The sequence below is a fragment of the Vanacampus margaritifer genome, chromosome 7 (assembly GCF_051991255.1).
Source record: "Vanacampus margaritifer isolate UIUO_Vmar chromosome 7, RoL_Vmar_1.0, whole genome shotgun sequence".
Lineage (NCBI taxonomy): Eukaryota > Metazoa > Chordata > Actinopteri > Syngnathiformes > Syngnathidae > Vanacampus > Vanacampus margaritifer.
This window is the reverse complement of record NC_135438.1, coordinates 19,843,158-19,859,369: the sequence shown is the minus strand read 5'-3', so window position 1 is coordinate 19,859,369 and position 16,212 is coordinate 19,843,158. Positions and strand designations below refer to the sequence as shown.

The 16,212-nt window shown below is 39.3% G+C and overlaps 2 non-coding genes across 2 annotated transcripts; both read right to left on the bottom strand.

Moving 5' to 3' along the window:
* Window positions 1–1,138: 1,138 nt before the first annotated feature.
* trnae-cuc (transfer RNA glutamic acid (anticodon CUC)) lies at window positions 1,139–1,210 on the bottom strand. The gene has a single exon. It is a non-coding gene; the product is annotated as a tRNA-Glu (tRNA).
* Window positions 1,211–1,690: 480 nt separating this feature from the next.
* On the bottom strand, window positions 1,691–1,762 carry trnae-uuc (transfer RNA glutamic acid (anticodon UUC)). Its single transcript has one exon. It is a non-coding gene; the product is annotated as a tRNA-Glu (tRNA).
* Between the last annotated feature and the right edge of the window lie 14,450 nt (window positions 1,763–16,212).

Sequence of the window (16,212 nt, the reverse complement as noted above, 5' to 3'; positions counted from 1 at the left end):
AATTGATTTATTTTTATTATTTAATGGGAAAAAAAATTAATGAGACAAAATACTTTTCTTTTTTTTTCTGATCCGAAAAAACGATCCGTGACTCAAATCCACTGTATTCTGGGCACGGCTAACAAAGCACAGTATATGAACAAGCAGTTAGTTGAGGCTGAAAAAACTTCATGGCCTTGTCTCGATCTTGTTGGCATCGGTAAAATAGATCAACTGACAACATACAGGTTTCTGGTTGATAACGACATTGTCAGCGAGCATTAAAGACAAACTTGCAAAACACTCATCAATAACTCCAAATTCTCTGACCGGGAATCGAACCCGGGCCGCGGCAGTGAGAGTGCCAAATCCTAGCCACTAGACCAGCAGGGATGACAAACACTGTCTTCTGGACACGGCTAACATAGCACAGCATATGAAAAAGCAGGTAGCTGAAGCAGAAAAAACTTCATGGCCTTGTCTCGATCTTGTTGGCATCGGTAAAATAGATCAACTGACAACATACAGGTTTCTGTTTGATAACGACATTGTCAGCGAGCATTAAAGACAAACTTGCAAAAGACCCATCAATAATTCCGAATTCTCTGACCGGGAATTGAACCCAGGCCGCTGCAGTGAGAGTGCCGAATCCTAGCCACTAGACCACCAGGGATGACAAACACTGTCTTCTGGACACGGCTAACAAAGCACAGTATATGAACAAGCAGTTGAGGCTGAAAAAACTTCATGGCCTTGTCTCGATCTTGTTGGCATCGGTAAAATAGATCAACTGACAACATACAGGTTTCTGTTTGATAACGACATTGTCAGCGACCATTAAAGACAAACTTGCAAAACACCCATCAATAATTCCAAATTCTCTGACCGGGAATCGAACCCAGGCCGCTGCAGTGAGAGTGCCGAATCGTAGCCACTAGACCACCAGGGATGACAAACACTGTCTTCTGGACACGGCTAACATAGCGCAGCATATGAAAAAGCAGGTAGCTGAGGCAGAAAAAACTTCATGGCCTTGTCTCGATCTTTTTGGCATAGGTAAAATAGATCAACTACCAACATTCAGGTTTCTGGTTGTTAAGGACATTGTCAGCGAGGATTAAAGACAAACTGGCAAAACACCCTTCAATAATTTTCAGAATTCCCTGACCAGGAATCGAACCCGGGCCGCGGCAGTGAGAGTGCCGAATCCTAGCCACTAGACCACCAGGGACGACAAGCACTTTATTCTGGACACGGCTAACAAAGCACAGTATATGAACAAGCAGTTGAGGCTGAAAAAACTTCATGGCCTTGTCTCGATCTTGTTGGCATCGGTAAAATAGATCAACTGACAACATACAGGTTTCTGGTTGTTAAGGACAATGTCAGCGAGCATTAAAGACAAACTGTCAAAACAACCCTCAATAATTCAGAATTCACTGACCAGGAATCAAACCAGGGCCGCAGCAGTGAGAGTGCCGAATCCTAGCCACTAGACTAGCAGGGATGACAAACACTCGCTTTTGGACACGGCTAACATAGCACAGTATATGAACAAGCAGGAAAATAAGGGAGCAAAGACTTCATGGCCTTGTCTAAATCTTTCGGGCATTGGTGAAGTAGATTAACTGACAACATACAGGTTTCTGGATGTTCAAGACAATGTCAGCAAGCAATAAAGACAAACTGGCAAAACTTCAATATTTCCAAGTTCCCTGGCCGGGAATTGAACCAAGGCCACGGCAGTGAAAGTGCCAAATCCTAGCCACTAGACCACCAGGGATGACAAACACTGTATTCTGGACACGGCTTACATAGCACAGTATATGAAAAAGCAGGAAGCTGAGACAGAAAAAAAGTAATGGCCTTGCCTCTACCTTTTTGGCATTGGTGAAATAGCTCAACTGACAACATACAGGTTTCTGGTTGTTCAGGACAATGTCAGCAAGCATTAAAGACAAACTGGCAAAACAGCTGTGGCAGAAAAGACTTCATGGCCTTGTCTAAATCTTTTTGGCATTGGTGAAGTAGATCAACTGACAATATACAGGTTTCTGGTTGTTCAGACCGTGACTGATAGCTACCTAGCTATCTATCCATCTATCCATCTAACTTCAAAATATTGTTTACCAAATAATACATTGACGGCAATGCAAATAGCCTTAGTAAACTTTTACTTTGAAGTTGGCCGACGTCGTAACGTGATGGCTAGCTTGACTTCCCTTTTAGATGTTTAGGATTTCTTTATCGTAATTCGTTGACATTGCAGTTATGACCAACATCAACACAACACTATCACAAACTCATATACTCACTAACTAACTGTCTGTCTGTCTAGCTATCGAGCTAGCTATAATCACTTTTCTCTCTTATGACAATGTACATCAACAATTTCTTATGCTTATGCACATTAGGGTTGTGTGCAGCCTATTTCAGCAGCCTTCGGGCGAGAGGTGAACAGCCAGGAAAACAATCGTTAACGCTCATATGGACAATTTAGAGTTTTTTGTAAATATGGAAGGAGTCATAGTACATGGGAAAACCCCATGCAAGCAAGGGACAGCATGCAAACACTGCACAGGAAGACTGAGATTCAAACCCAGAATCTCAGATTTGTGAGGCAGTAAAACATCTGCTCCTTCACCACACTGCTCCTATGATAGTATTCCATTCATCATTTCGTGACTGGGTGAATGAGGTGACAGTGTAAAAAACCTTTGAGTGCTTTGAAGAGAGAAAAGTGATGTACAAGTGAAGCCCATCTAGCATTTATTTCTGCCTCTTCCATATCTGCTCTCTGTCATTTTTATGAATTTTCTTCTTCCTGCTTCAACTATATTACCCTCTGAATCCGGTTTCATTTGCTCAAATACAATCAAATTCTGATCACATAGTTATATTAATACAAGATACCAAGGCCCATAGAGGCTATTACTATTGTTTACTATTACTATTACTATTTTTATGTGAAAACTCTAGTGTAGTCCTTTCAATCCAGCCGGATTGTAAATATAAATAAATGGTAACAGTCTGCACAAGCGACCTTCTTACACTAAATATCCTCAGAAACCTTTGACGGTCAGAAAGTCTGTGCACCAAGAGTTAGCTCAGAATAAAAAATCATTCATGTAACATTCTCACAAGATGTTAATACGGGAAGTTATGTGTACCATGCATGCACTATTATAGCCTATAGCCCTACAATATGTATAAATTGCGTTCTTGTTTTAAGTGACATCAATTCCTGGATTATCTATCTATCCATTAAATTCTGAAATGTGGATGCAAACCCGCCCCCCAACAAGACCCTGCACAATTGACAAGACCCTGCACAATTGACCTCTTCACTGTTTTGCCTTAACTTCTATTCAAAAGTAGTTGCAGTAAGGAGAAAACATTTGCGGCCCTTGTGGTCATACTGAACTAGATAATAGCTAGATGAATATCCTTTGGAGATAGGATCTTTTCACCGTTTTAACACTTTTGCCACACACACACATTTCTCAAAGACACACAAGAGTGGAAGAACTGTTCTTATCAAGATGTGTTTAAAGATTCTGAAGTGGGCAGTGTTGTTTTCTGAAAAAATGGATTCCACAGTCTGTGTTTCATTGGTATTCTGTGACGCTGTTGAGTTTGTTGGTTTCCAATTAGGCAAGCATTTTTTATTAACTATGTTTGTTGTTGCACCAATTAAAGCCTGCCATGTTTTTTTTCATCCCCGCCTGGACTATTTCTATGTCGAATGACGTCAGTACTTACGTATGTACCTTACTCAACTCTCCACTCTCCAGCTAGCTTATGATTGATAGAAAACATGTTTATGCAAACATTTTTCACCAGACTGTCAGCATTATTCAAAATAAGGACATATTCGCTTTAAGACGTTTACAGGGGTTTCTTAAATGTTTGATACATAATAATCATCTTACACGTCATGTCCTAAGCCTAAAGGAATCAAATTCATATCTACTCTCTGTCACATAAAATAGTTTGTGCTTGGGTCATTTGAACACTGAAGCAAAACAAGTACAGGTCTGAGCTGTTAATCAGTATACAACAACAATATGTTTGTAAATGTAGTAAAATATCACATTGTCTTATAAATAAATTGTATACCGGCTGCACTTGTATAGGCCCACTATCTCCTTATTTTCCCAATTGCTTATTGATTAATGGAATATATTGCTATGGCAAGAATGTAACAGTTGTCACATTGAGGAATGACTCAGCATTAGGAGCAACTGCGGGTTCAGTTCTCTGATTCTCAAGGAAGCTTCGTCATGGCAGCGGGAGGTTGGAAGTCAGACTCACAATCATTAGGCTTGAGAGATAACCACCATATTCCTCAGCATAAAGATGCGCCTGAGGCAGCCAAATTGTCAAAATGGGACAGTGGCAACAACACAGTATTCACATGTTATCACTGATTAACTGTCCGGTATCAGTGTTCTGTTGCTTGCGTTGCAAGTAATGCTTATATCCAATTAGGCCAAATTGCTCCCCTTGCCTGTCAATTTTCTGTCACCTACTGGACAGGATGTTTCTTTAGAGGCCTGGTACAAGTGAATTCTTTGAATTAAAATACTGTACGCACACACAAACACACACACACACACACACACACACACACACAATATCATGCTCATACCTCAAAGTTGGATTTGCCTTTGGAAGCTATTTAAATTAATTTTAATGAATAAATGCATGGTAAGTACACAATTTACTTAAAGGTCACAGATCAAGGCAGTTTTTATAGTGATATTAGAAAAGGCAAGAAATAACTTCCAGGGGCCATAATGCATTGCAAATAGTGTCACAAATATGTTTTTATTTAAAAAGGTCTTTAAAAATAAATAAATAAATAGCATTTGCAATTAGTTGGATCACATTAAGGACACCATTGTACAAAAACAAGGGTGTATGTATCTTGGCAACACTTGGCCTCAATGAAAATCTATCAAAAAAAAAAAAAAAAAAGACACCAACTGAGTTAATGGTGAGGGAAAACAGTTATTTTAATTTTGTATTTATCCTGGTTAAATCACACCAATTATCCTATCCAAATTATACCAGAAGAATTCAAATCTATGTTACCATGGAGTCCAAGAAGCTTTTGGAAATTGACTCTGCACGCAGAATATTTGTTCATGTCAAACTACTGGGGGTCTTTTTTATTTCATTTTCAATTATGCAAGTGAGATTAACTTAATAGAAAAAGAGGAGGATGAGTGTGCAGTGGATCAAAAAATGTTGAAGGCATCCTCATAACATTAAAATTGACCCATAACAGGCGCTCTTCAAATTTGGCGGGCAATTTTTTTTAAAATAAAAAGCCTTTTTAATTACGTGATTAATCGTGATGAATCAAAACTCAAAAATGTAATTAATCTGATTTTAAAATATAATCCTTTGACAGCTCTAAAATTAACCCACATGTAATGTACCCTAACTGCATGTCTGATGTTTGTAACAAACAAGCTCAAGATCAGTAAACAATTCAATGAGTTAGGATTAATTCATTGGAGCCAACGAGTTACGAAATATGAAATATGAAAGTATCGGGTCTTATCAGATGTGTTCCTAAAACGTGTTCCCACTCACACCAATTAAACATGTAAAAGTTTTGTTTTCATGGAAAACTACATTGCCATTCAGAGCACAATATATTCAAATGTTTACAAGTTACACTTCTGCTCTTATCACTGTATTATGTGTAGTTGTAAGTGCCCTACAAGCGACAGTAATTATCGTAAACAAGTGGCAACAGATCAGAAACACTGGCCGCAGTTGGTTTGCAAATGTAACATTTTAATGCACGCACTCACAACTTTTGTGGTGATATATGAGATGTGAAACTCTCTGTGCTACTTTGATTTATTCTCATTTTAACTCAAAAGCATTGCATCTGCTGCCTCCCACTATGTTTATTGGCTCACAGCAAAGCAATGCAGTGAAGTCTGATAAGATCTGTAATGCAAGATGAATGTGGAGATGCATGTTAATAGTAGGATTGAACAGCCTCTCAACACAACTTCTGAGCACCGAGACTTCTTCGCCTGGAAGATTTCGGCAGTCTTCTGCATTTGAATGTGTTTTCATCCCTCCTCTTTCAAGAGCGAAAGTAAGGTGTCACAAGTGATGGAAGGTAGTGAAATACATTATAGCCTTTTATCTGCTTATATTGCAGCATAAGGAGCCATGACACCTAACCCAGATAAATACTATCATTACCAGTTCTGCCTCTCACAGCTCACCCGTCTGTCGATTGTCTGTCATATCCATCATGCTTATATACGTTCACTCCTCCTACCAACACACATACACAACCACACACTTTTGTCTTTTTTTAGGCAAATCTGTATCCATCATAGCCTGTGTTATCAAGTCAAAGTGAGATTTAGTACCATGCCCGGGATGAGTAAGTACACTGGGTGAGTTCATATTAAATTGTCGACTGATGTGAGCCAGATTGTGTTTGGCCAGTCAATCCATTCATCTACGCTAATGCTCTGTTTGCATCCATCCATTTCAAGAGCACAGACATGTAGAAAGAGAGGTGGGCAGCGCTCAGCTCAGAAAATGGAAGGAAAAGGAAGAAGAAGGGTGTAAATTATTTTTATTCAGTGGAAAGGGTGTAGTTAAACAGGCCAAGGGCAAAATATCAAATAAATAAGAATCATCTTGTGTACTGTTGAGAACAGTGGTTTAATGTTTTGGTTCATTATGTATATCAAATTGATTTTTAAATTGTACAGTTATTCAGGTGAGAACAATTCTGACAAAATGATATTTTGCAATAATCTGCTGGTCATGCATATTGCAAGGTTTGCATGGTTACAAGCCCGAGGAAAAACAAGTTAATGGACACCAAGAGGATTTAAATAATTATTGTTTAGGCAAACGGCATGATTTATTCCCCAATTAATTCTAAGTAAACATATTCAGGTGTGATCGGTTGTAAGAGGCTGCATATAATTTATTAGCATGTGTACAGCAGTTTATTTACCGTTCGAACTGAATTTAAAAAATCCCATTTTATACCTGACAAAGAAAAAAAAATATTTTCTCTTTACAAAATAACGTGAATGTGGCTCTATCTGCTACAAAGAATGAGATTAAACATCCAATTACAGCCTTTTTCATCAATCTTAAATGAAGATAAACAATACTGGAATAGACTCAGTTGACAGGTGGGAATACAAAGGAATCAATTAGTAAACTCATGATTTATATTTTGTATTGACAGCAAGGAATGCTCTTTCTGTTTGTGCAAGTATAAAATTAATCTCACAAGCTTCGTGGCACATCAATTAATCATCACTGTCATCTGTGTTTTGATTCGTATTTTCGTGTGCGGACGTTATATAAAAATATAAAGTAAAAAAGCCAAATTACAGTAACGCATTTTCTGTCAAAGTTATGCATATGCGGATCCATTCATACACTCAAGTGTAATCACTGAATATATGTGTTTGAGGTAGATCATTATGTTTGCATGTTTACAGCACCCGGCCATCGTGAAAATAAGCGGTTTAGAAAATGGATGGATGGGTGGATTTTGATGTTTGGCCTACATGAAAATTATATGTTTATGGGTTAAATGCAAAAAAGCACACGAAATGTTCTACTGTTAGCATCACATCAATGTCTTGTGTTCTTCATCTCTGTAATATTCCAGCGAAATAAGCCTAGTGTGGCTCTAAATGACGTGCTTCACATTTGCATTGCTCTATATATCCCGTTTTACTTCTGTCTGATAAAAAACAAAACAACAAACGTATAATGTTTCCTCCCCCGATCCTCCTCCCATACTTGTACTGTATGAACCAGTTGAAAGCCAAACTATGTTCACTTCTGTTCCACATACATTCTCTTCCAAAAGGATTGTAATAGTGAAACCAATTTATTTATTTTTACTGCAGAAAACTTTACGACTTGATGTCAAATTTTAATGCCTGATAACGCCTGATGTTTTAACTGTGATAATTGGTTGTTCAATTTATACTCTGTCATGCTCCCAATCAACTCATGTTTGAGAGTTTCAGTTTGAGACAATGGAAGTCCATTACGCCTCCAATTTATTATAAATGGCTGAATAATATGATGTCTTGTTTATCTTGCAACTTCAAAGGACTGATTTGTGGACTCTGCTCATCTCATTCTGGATTGTTGGACCTTTTCTGACTTACTGTATGAGACTGTATGCAGTATTAAGTTGTGTCATTTATGTAAAAACACTGGCAGTGTTCGTGTTCATATTTTTTTTTTATCTTAACCCCTTCAGACCCATAGATAATTGCAGTGGACATGACACCGTGTAAAGGAAGCATTCATTTGCATTCCCTTGTACTTGTATTGCGGAATTATCAGAACTGCCCGGATGTTTGGAATTGTCAATACTGATCATCGCTAGTGACATGTATGCAGCTCGTCTACATGCTACTTTGATGGAGCATGTGCTTTTGCAATCACTATTTTATAAATCCAACGCAAGTCATTTAATCAGAATACGGTGATCATGACAGAGTGCAATATTAGAAAAGCAAGTGAGTTTTGATCAGCCATTGCCTAGCAACCATTGTCCCAAGCCATGCATGTGGGTGAGTCATCTTTAAAAATAAAAAATAAACTCCCTTGATGCAAAATTCTTCTTTCTTCACCGATTAATAGGATATGTCAGTACCACCTGGACTGTTAGTGAGACTCTATGCACATCAGCATGGAGTCAGCCGACTGGCCAGTGGTGGCTGTCACCAGCTGTCAGAAAGCAGCTGAGATAACTCAAAACGAGCAATATAATGTTTCACCTTCCCAGGGTGCTGCACTTACTACAGCCTCTGGAACGTGCAAGATCCAATCAGAATTCAAAACATATTAGTATTGCCTACTCACCTGAAAGTCACTACCCTGTATTTTTATTTATTTATTTATCTGATCTACAGTGACCTTGGGGGTCTTGAAGGCACTTACAATTAAAATGTATTATTATCATTATTATTATTTTCATCATTATTATTCTATCAGTAGACGTTTTGCAATATGCATTTTCCCTTTAGAGAATAGTTTGGTAAATTGAGATCGTAAGTGTTATGAATACATTGTTGAGACATTTAATTTACTGTCATGCAGAAAGTGACTAATTGATTGGTTTCTCACTTTACACGGTACAAACTAAATCTAAATGATCACAAAGAAATTGAGGGCAAAGAAGCAATGCTATGCCGTGCATGGAGAACGTGAGGTGGACATTCAAGATTTTCTCAATTGTGTGTACCACTGGGGGAAAAAATGTGAAATGTTCTAGAGATAAATAAATCCACCAACAAGGAGTTCCAGACATGACAAAATAATAAGTTGTGTGTGTATTATCTTTCTGGTTAACAACTAAGCAAATTAAGCAAATGGTGTGCACCTAACTGCAATGTCTGGTGTTCTTAAGGTAAGTGTCATTTTCTATTTCTGTTCTCATGGACTTACATTGTATAGCACCACATAATGTGTTAAATGTTGCTCACTCAGCATTTATTGCAGCCTGTGCCATACTGGAAAGAGAATCCCTCCATCCGTGGTCCCTTCTCAAGGGTTATTTTTTCCCCAAATGGGGTTTTGGTGTTTTCCTTGCCGAGTTTCGGGGTTTAGATCAGGGGATGTCGCTAATCTTTGTCATCTCTGGCCTTAAGAAGTCAATTGAATGTCTTGTGTGATTGAATGCTACAAAAACAACTTGACTTGATCAATAGCCTGCAATGCCATTTTTTTCAGAACATCTTTTCAACTTATCCCCAACGAGGAGAATTCAAAAGGTGAAAAGGAAATTTAATCTTACTTCTATATCCGTGTCCGATGGAGCCCACATTTTCTTACCCAACTGTCCAGTTGTAGCATCCTGGGTTGAAATAAAGGTGGTCTCTCCAACTGATGGTTCACAACTTTTATTTACCCTTTCCTTTATGTGAACACACCGTAAGAGCTACAACACACACAAAAATGCCATCAATAACTTAAACGGCATGCCCTGTGTATCCTCTTACCACATTCAAGCCATGTATCATAAATTAATTGCCTTAAATAATTAAGTTTCATAGCCTTAACAATATCCTCTTTGAATACAATTGACAGTGTATATTTAACATTTTAAACCTTGCCATTTGCCCTTGTGAATACCTCAAAACAAAAGTAATCATACATAAATACAACTTCACAGCAAACAATACAGAAACTTGAGCTAACCCTAACCCTAACCCTAACCCGTTTCAAATTTTAGCAAGGTGTGTTAGCACACCCTAGTGGACCAAAATGGTCATGTTTTACTATGCAGTAAATCACACAACAACATGAAACATAACGACATTAGTAAACAATAAACATGACTTTAATACACACCTCGTTCCCTTCTCAAGCAAGTGCTAAAATCGTTCACTGAATTACTGATGCCACTGATAACAGTACGTCGGCTAGTTACGGCATTTCCCACCGGTTCATGAGACCCTTTCCTGTATCTTTCAAAATAAAAGTATCAATTCTATTATAATAGCGCAACAAAACAAACTAACAAAGCAATTCTGCAATACAAACATGTAATAACAAAAATAATAGCAGGGTCCTTTACACCAGTATGGCGCCACAGCTATTCTGTGGCCATAAATGTGTTATTTTTCTTTTGTTATACTTAGTTCAAGGTCACAAATTAGCATTTCCTGACAACAAATGAGGATTTTGGTGCATATCATTATCAAAATTGTGGCCACATTAACAAAACACAAAAACACCGGTCATGTCTGGGGCATTGTAAGCATTAACAGCTGTTTTGTCTTCGCATCATGATTTGTGTATACTTGTCACCACTTTTGCTTATGCAAGGTTGTAAGTCTCACATTGCAAAATCTTGTCACAACTTTAACATACCTTTCGCAAGATCATTGTCCTGCCAGAAATTCATCCCATCATTGTACTGCACACACAAAAAGAATCCCAATGAATAAAATTTAAGACAGGGATGTTCGATGGCACTTTTTTTCAGACTGATAGCAGTACTAGTACTCAACTCTTGAGTATTCATTCATACCGATAAAAAGCACCAATACCACTCGTACTAGAGCATTTTTCCTCATAAATGCATGAAATTTATGGCAATTAATTCATTTTAATTTCTAGTATCCTGTCATAAAACGGCCACCTTGAAATACGGCCCGGGTATCAGCCCGATACCGATAACTGGTATCCGTACTCAACCATCTCAAATAAGAGTGACACTTGACAAATTTTTCGTCAGTTGTTGACTTTTAACTCTTTGACTGCCAGACGTTTTCAGAAAAGGGATGCTGTCAGTGCCAGCCGATTTAAGCATTTTGACTGACCTTTCAAGGTCCACAGAAAATTTTGTGTTTGGACTATGGAAACACACATACTACCAAATGAAATATTGGACTCTCATCTTTCATCAGAAAAAAAAGTTTGTTTCTACCTTATTCCGTTTTTCAGTAATCAACAATAGAAAATGGTTAGTTTCACCCAAATGCTCTGTTTTGAAACAAAACGGAGAAATCAAGCTTTTTGTGAAACGATATTATTTCATGCACTCGAGTGAATTTGAGACCTTTTTTTTCCATGAATGATGCCACAAACACCTAAACAGTGCTTTACTTCTGTAAAACACTACCACCAACAATGAACAGTGTTTTTTGATAGCAAAATACGTTTATTTACATTCAACAGTGTAACAATTTGACAAAACAATTTGGCAAACTATTTACAAATGTGTGCCGCATTTTCCGGCGTTAGCATCGCTAGTCGGTGAGGCTTTATGACGAGATCATAGCCGCCGCGTCAACGCTTCCAACTTCGGCGTCAACCTCGGAGTCACCATCATCATCATCGTCGTCATCAATGTGCTCTTTAGCATTGGTCGATGCTTTTCGTCTTTGAAAAAAATGCTCAAATGTGAGCTGCTTGCAACCGGTCGCCATTATGGCTTCCTCAGCCATTGTCCCCTCAACTCTCTAGCTCCGCCTCACGTCTTCTACTGACGCCTACCCAATCTTGTCCAAAGAGAGTCATCGCTGCCATCTAGGGGCCAAAAATAGGCATTATACTAACTAGATCTGCTTGATACTTTCAGCACAGCTGGCCAATGCTTTCCTCCACCCGTTCCAAAAAAAAACAAAAAAAACTTGGTGAACGTCTTTTAACGTCTTTGCCGCTCCTCCGTAGGTTTTTACTAAACGTTATTTAACGTTTTTGGCAGTCAAAGAGTTAAGGCCTAGATATACCAATCCGACGTTGGCCAAATGCGACCGACGCCTACCCCGGGGCGTCGGCCCAGACGTCGGCACGTCACGAAAAAAAATGATACACATGTCACAACCCGAATATTATGTACCTTCAGCGCATGCACGGGAAACAATTCCCCTCGATACCATCGGCGGCGGTAGTCATTATTCCTAAAGGCAACCAGGAAACCTCTTTATGGGGGTGGGATATAAAAACGTAAACATTGCATACCGGTGGTTACTTTTTCTCTCACGATGTCCTCACACGTGAATGAAACCCTCTGGGTTTTTGCACAGTATCGTATAAAAGTAAATCCTACCTGCTATATCCAGTCGCGTCCCCTTGTCATGCCATAGTTTGGCTTTCATACTTTTGTCTGCAAACCTTTTAAAGGTAATATCATACAATGCCGGTCTCTCTTGAACCCAAGAGACAAAGTCATCGTCCCCTCCATCCCCTGCTCGTTCCGGAACGCATGGATTTACTCCGTTGTGGCGTATCCTGGACCCTGTCGACTCCTGGCTGCTACCAATCGTCGGCTCAGCCGAAAAGCTTTGGCCGTGCTGCCCTCCACGTCCCTCCAGCTTCTGAAGGAGCTACCTCGAGACCGCCGGACAGAAGAGCCATACACCCCTGCTGCTCCCACAAGGATCGCGATCATTGACAAAAAACAATTATTTTGGGAGAGTTTTTCCTTTTCCAACAACTTGGATTTCCTCTGCCTGACGGAGACCTGGACTGTCGCCGGTGAGTCCACCGCTATGATTGAATTACTACCGCCTGACTGTGCTTACTTGGACGCACCGAGGACGTCGGGCCGAGGTGGAGGAACGGCGACTCCTGTATTTTTAAAAACAAATTTAAATGTAAACAATGTCGATTTACCACATCGATCAACAGCTTTGAAGCCACCTTCTTTGCAGTCGGCCAAACTGTCACTGTTCTGTGCTGTGTCATTTACCGACCTCCAAAATACAATAAGGACTTTAGTATTCACTTGTGCTGTCCTGAAAAACCATAAAGTTGAGTTGAGTACTGTTTATCCGCGTTTGTCCTTCCCTCTTGCCCCATGCACTGATTTGCTAGCTAACAGCCAATCACAGTGTTTAAATGCCCCGGACGCCGATTCAACATGTCGAATTTGCTGGACCCTTACGCCCCCACCTGCCCCGCCCGCCTACCCCCGACGTATTCCAACTCAATCTGACTTCACACAAGTAATTTATACACTGATCAGACAGCGCATGCCGGCCCAACGCTGTCCGACTCCCGACGTCGGATTGGTGTATCTAGGCCTTTATGAGCTCAAGCATAACTGCCCTATAGTTCAATATCAAAGCTGGCTTGTGTTAATCATGCCCTGTTGACTGTTTGAATGAAAAACTAGATGCTAATAGTTCTGGACAAAGAGCCAAGAGAAACGAGAAATCAAACTAACAAAAACTAATGATATTTCTGATTTTTGATACACTGTAAGGATAAAAAGTCTCGTTCATTTAGATGCATTCGTAGTTGAATCAGAGCTCTGTGTTACCAGGCTTGGGGAATCCAGGTCCAGAAAGTAAAAACCTTGGAATAGTTTGGCTTTAGCCTCAGGTGCTTCTACTCAACAGGTGGAAACGAGCTAGTTGAGTAGAAGCACCTATGGCTAAAGCCAATCTGTGGCAGGGTTTTTACTTTTCAGGACCATGATCCTCCAACCCTGTGTGTTATACAGTATGGAAAAACATACAAGAATTTAAAACACATGTACACACAGACCATGTGGTGGGCATTAGCATTAGCATTAGCATTAGCCCCCTAGGTCCAGTGCTAGCTCAGTCCTTCACCACCACACTTTTCTAAGGAACAATGCTCCAGTTTGACAAAATAAAGCAGAGCTAATATAAGCTTTCAGCGCATTAATGGAAAGTGGGGGCTGATGTTTTCCTCACTGTTATCTCTTTTGCTGATAACATATACAACTGCAACTGCAGGTGAATTATCACTTTTGAGAGTTTTTAGTCTGGGCTGTTTTGGCGATAATATGTTTAGTATGGCACTTTGGAAGATAAAGTCTCACAGGCACACTGATCAAAGTTTACTTTTGTTTGTGGAACAAATCACATTGGAATCAAGCCAAGTTGGGTTTGTGTACTGCCTGGTGTTGATAACTGCAATCACTGTGTACAATCTGGCATTTTCTGCAAAGGCTACACAATGTGCCCGTATCTTACAAGTTCCAGCGTAAATCATTCATTTGGGTCTATATCACAGAACCTTAAAAATTAGTCAAAGTCATTCCATATTCTGCATTTTCAACCGTCTGCTTGATTCATGTTCCGAGACCACTCCTTTATCCCCCTTGTGCTATTTCTCACAACTTTATCCTCATTCACCGCTTCAAACACTCTTCAAACTTGAAGAAATGAGACCCCCAAGCCCCTGAACAGAAGAGCTAGGTCTGGGCAAACACCAGAAAGTTTCTGACAAGCACAATCGCCCCTAAGCTGATTGTGAATGTTTTAGAGGAGGCGGGTCTCTTTTCTGCGGGGGATGAGAAAATTCTTGTTCCTGCCTGTCTACCAGGGATTTGGAATTAGACGAGATGCAGCTACCTGTTCTCGCCCTCCCCACTCATCTCCTCAAAGTAATTAGAAGTAGCTTTGAATCATTGTGGTGACACACATCTTTTACCTTTTACTCAGGTTTGTGTGTTTCATAATTTTTGTATGTGGGGTTGGGAGGTACACCAAGGTATGATGAGGAGTAGGAATTATTTGCCTGACTACTGCATGTATTTCAAAGCTGAATGTGCCAATTAAACGCCTGGGCGTTATTTTATTTTGAAATGGCTTGGTCAGAACCAACAAAAAGCCAAAAAATGGTCAAATAACGCCCAGGGGTCAAAACTGATCAGACTCAATATGGGCTTTTGGGCTGTTACACAGAAAAACAATCCAACATAAAAAAATCAATCAGTAATTCCTCTTGTTCAAGAAAAGCCATTTGCTAGTCAGTCAGTGATGCCAGAGGAGACTGAAGCACACAGCCTACAGCAAGGACAGGTGGGGGTGGATTTTCAGGATAGTTTTAAGCAAATGACAGATTTGTTAGGTTTGCAAGGATGGAAGTGAAATTTAGTTTGCTTCAACAATAAAACAAAACAGAGTCATCATGTGCAATTAAAATGAGCTATACAACATTACAAAAAGTAAAATCACAGCAGATATACACTTTTTATATTGCTATATATATATATTTAACACATCTGCCAATTGTCCTGGACAATTATCTTATTTTCCTTTTAACACAGACATTGATTTTCCAAGTCAAGCAAGGAAAAGCCCTGTCTCATAGTTAGCCAAAATGCATTTTGCATCAGCAAGTATTTGCTGCTCTCTGCTGGACAACAAGGAAATATAATACCATCCATTTTTGAGACACTGTAAGAAATGTTCTTAAAAATAGAAGCAAATTATTACTCAATAGATCGCTATTTCCATTAAATATCTGAATTTTGAGACGTCTAGTCAAAATTCTGGAACGTCCCTCAAATTACAAAAGAGCAGAATGTCAAAGTGATTTGTTCCTGCATTATTAAAAGATGCAATCAATGTTATAAGATACAGACAATGTAATATGTGCACATATCATGTGATGGTGTGTCTATGATTGGAGACAAGCTTATGGCAATTTTGGTTTCATATCTTTGCCATCACTAATTAACATAACTGGCTTGCTCTTTGCTCTGTGCCAATGAGCATTTTCAACTATTGGTCTATAATCTGTGCGTGTGTGTGTGTTAACGAGAGAGGCAGAGTGAGTGATTTTGAACGGCTTATGCAATAGAGCTATTAACTGTCCCAGGCCTCTACCACACAGATCAACCCAGCTTTGCATAACTATAATAGCGTCTTCTGAATAGATGGAAATTTTTGAGGCAATTAAGGCTCTTCATTGTGCCGGGTTTTCCGCTGC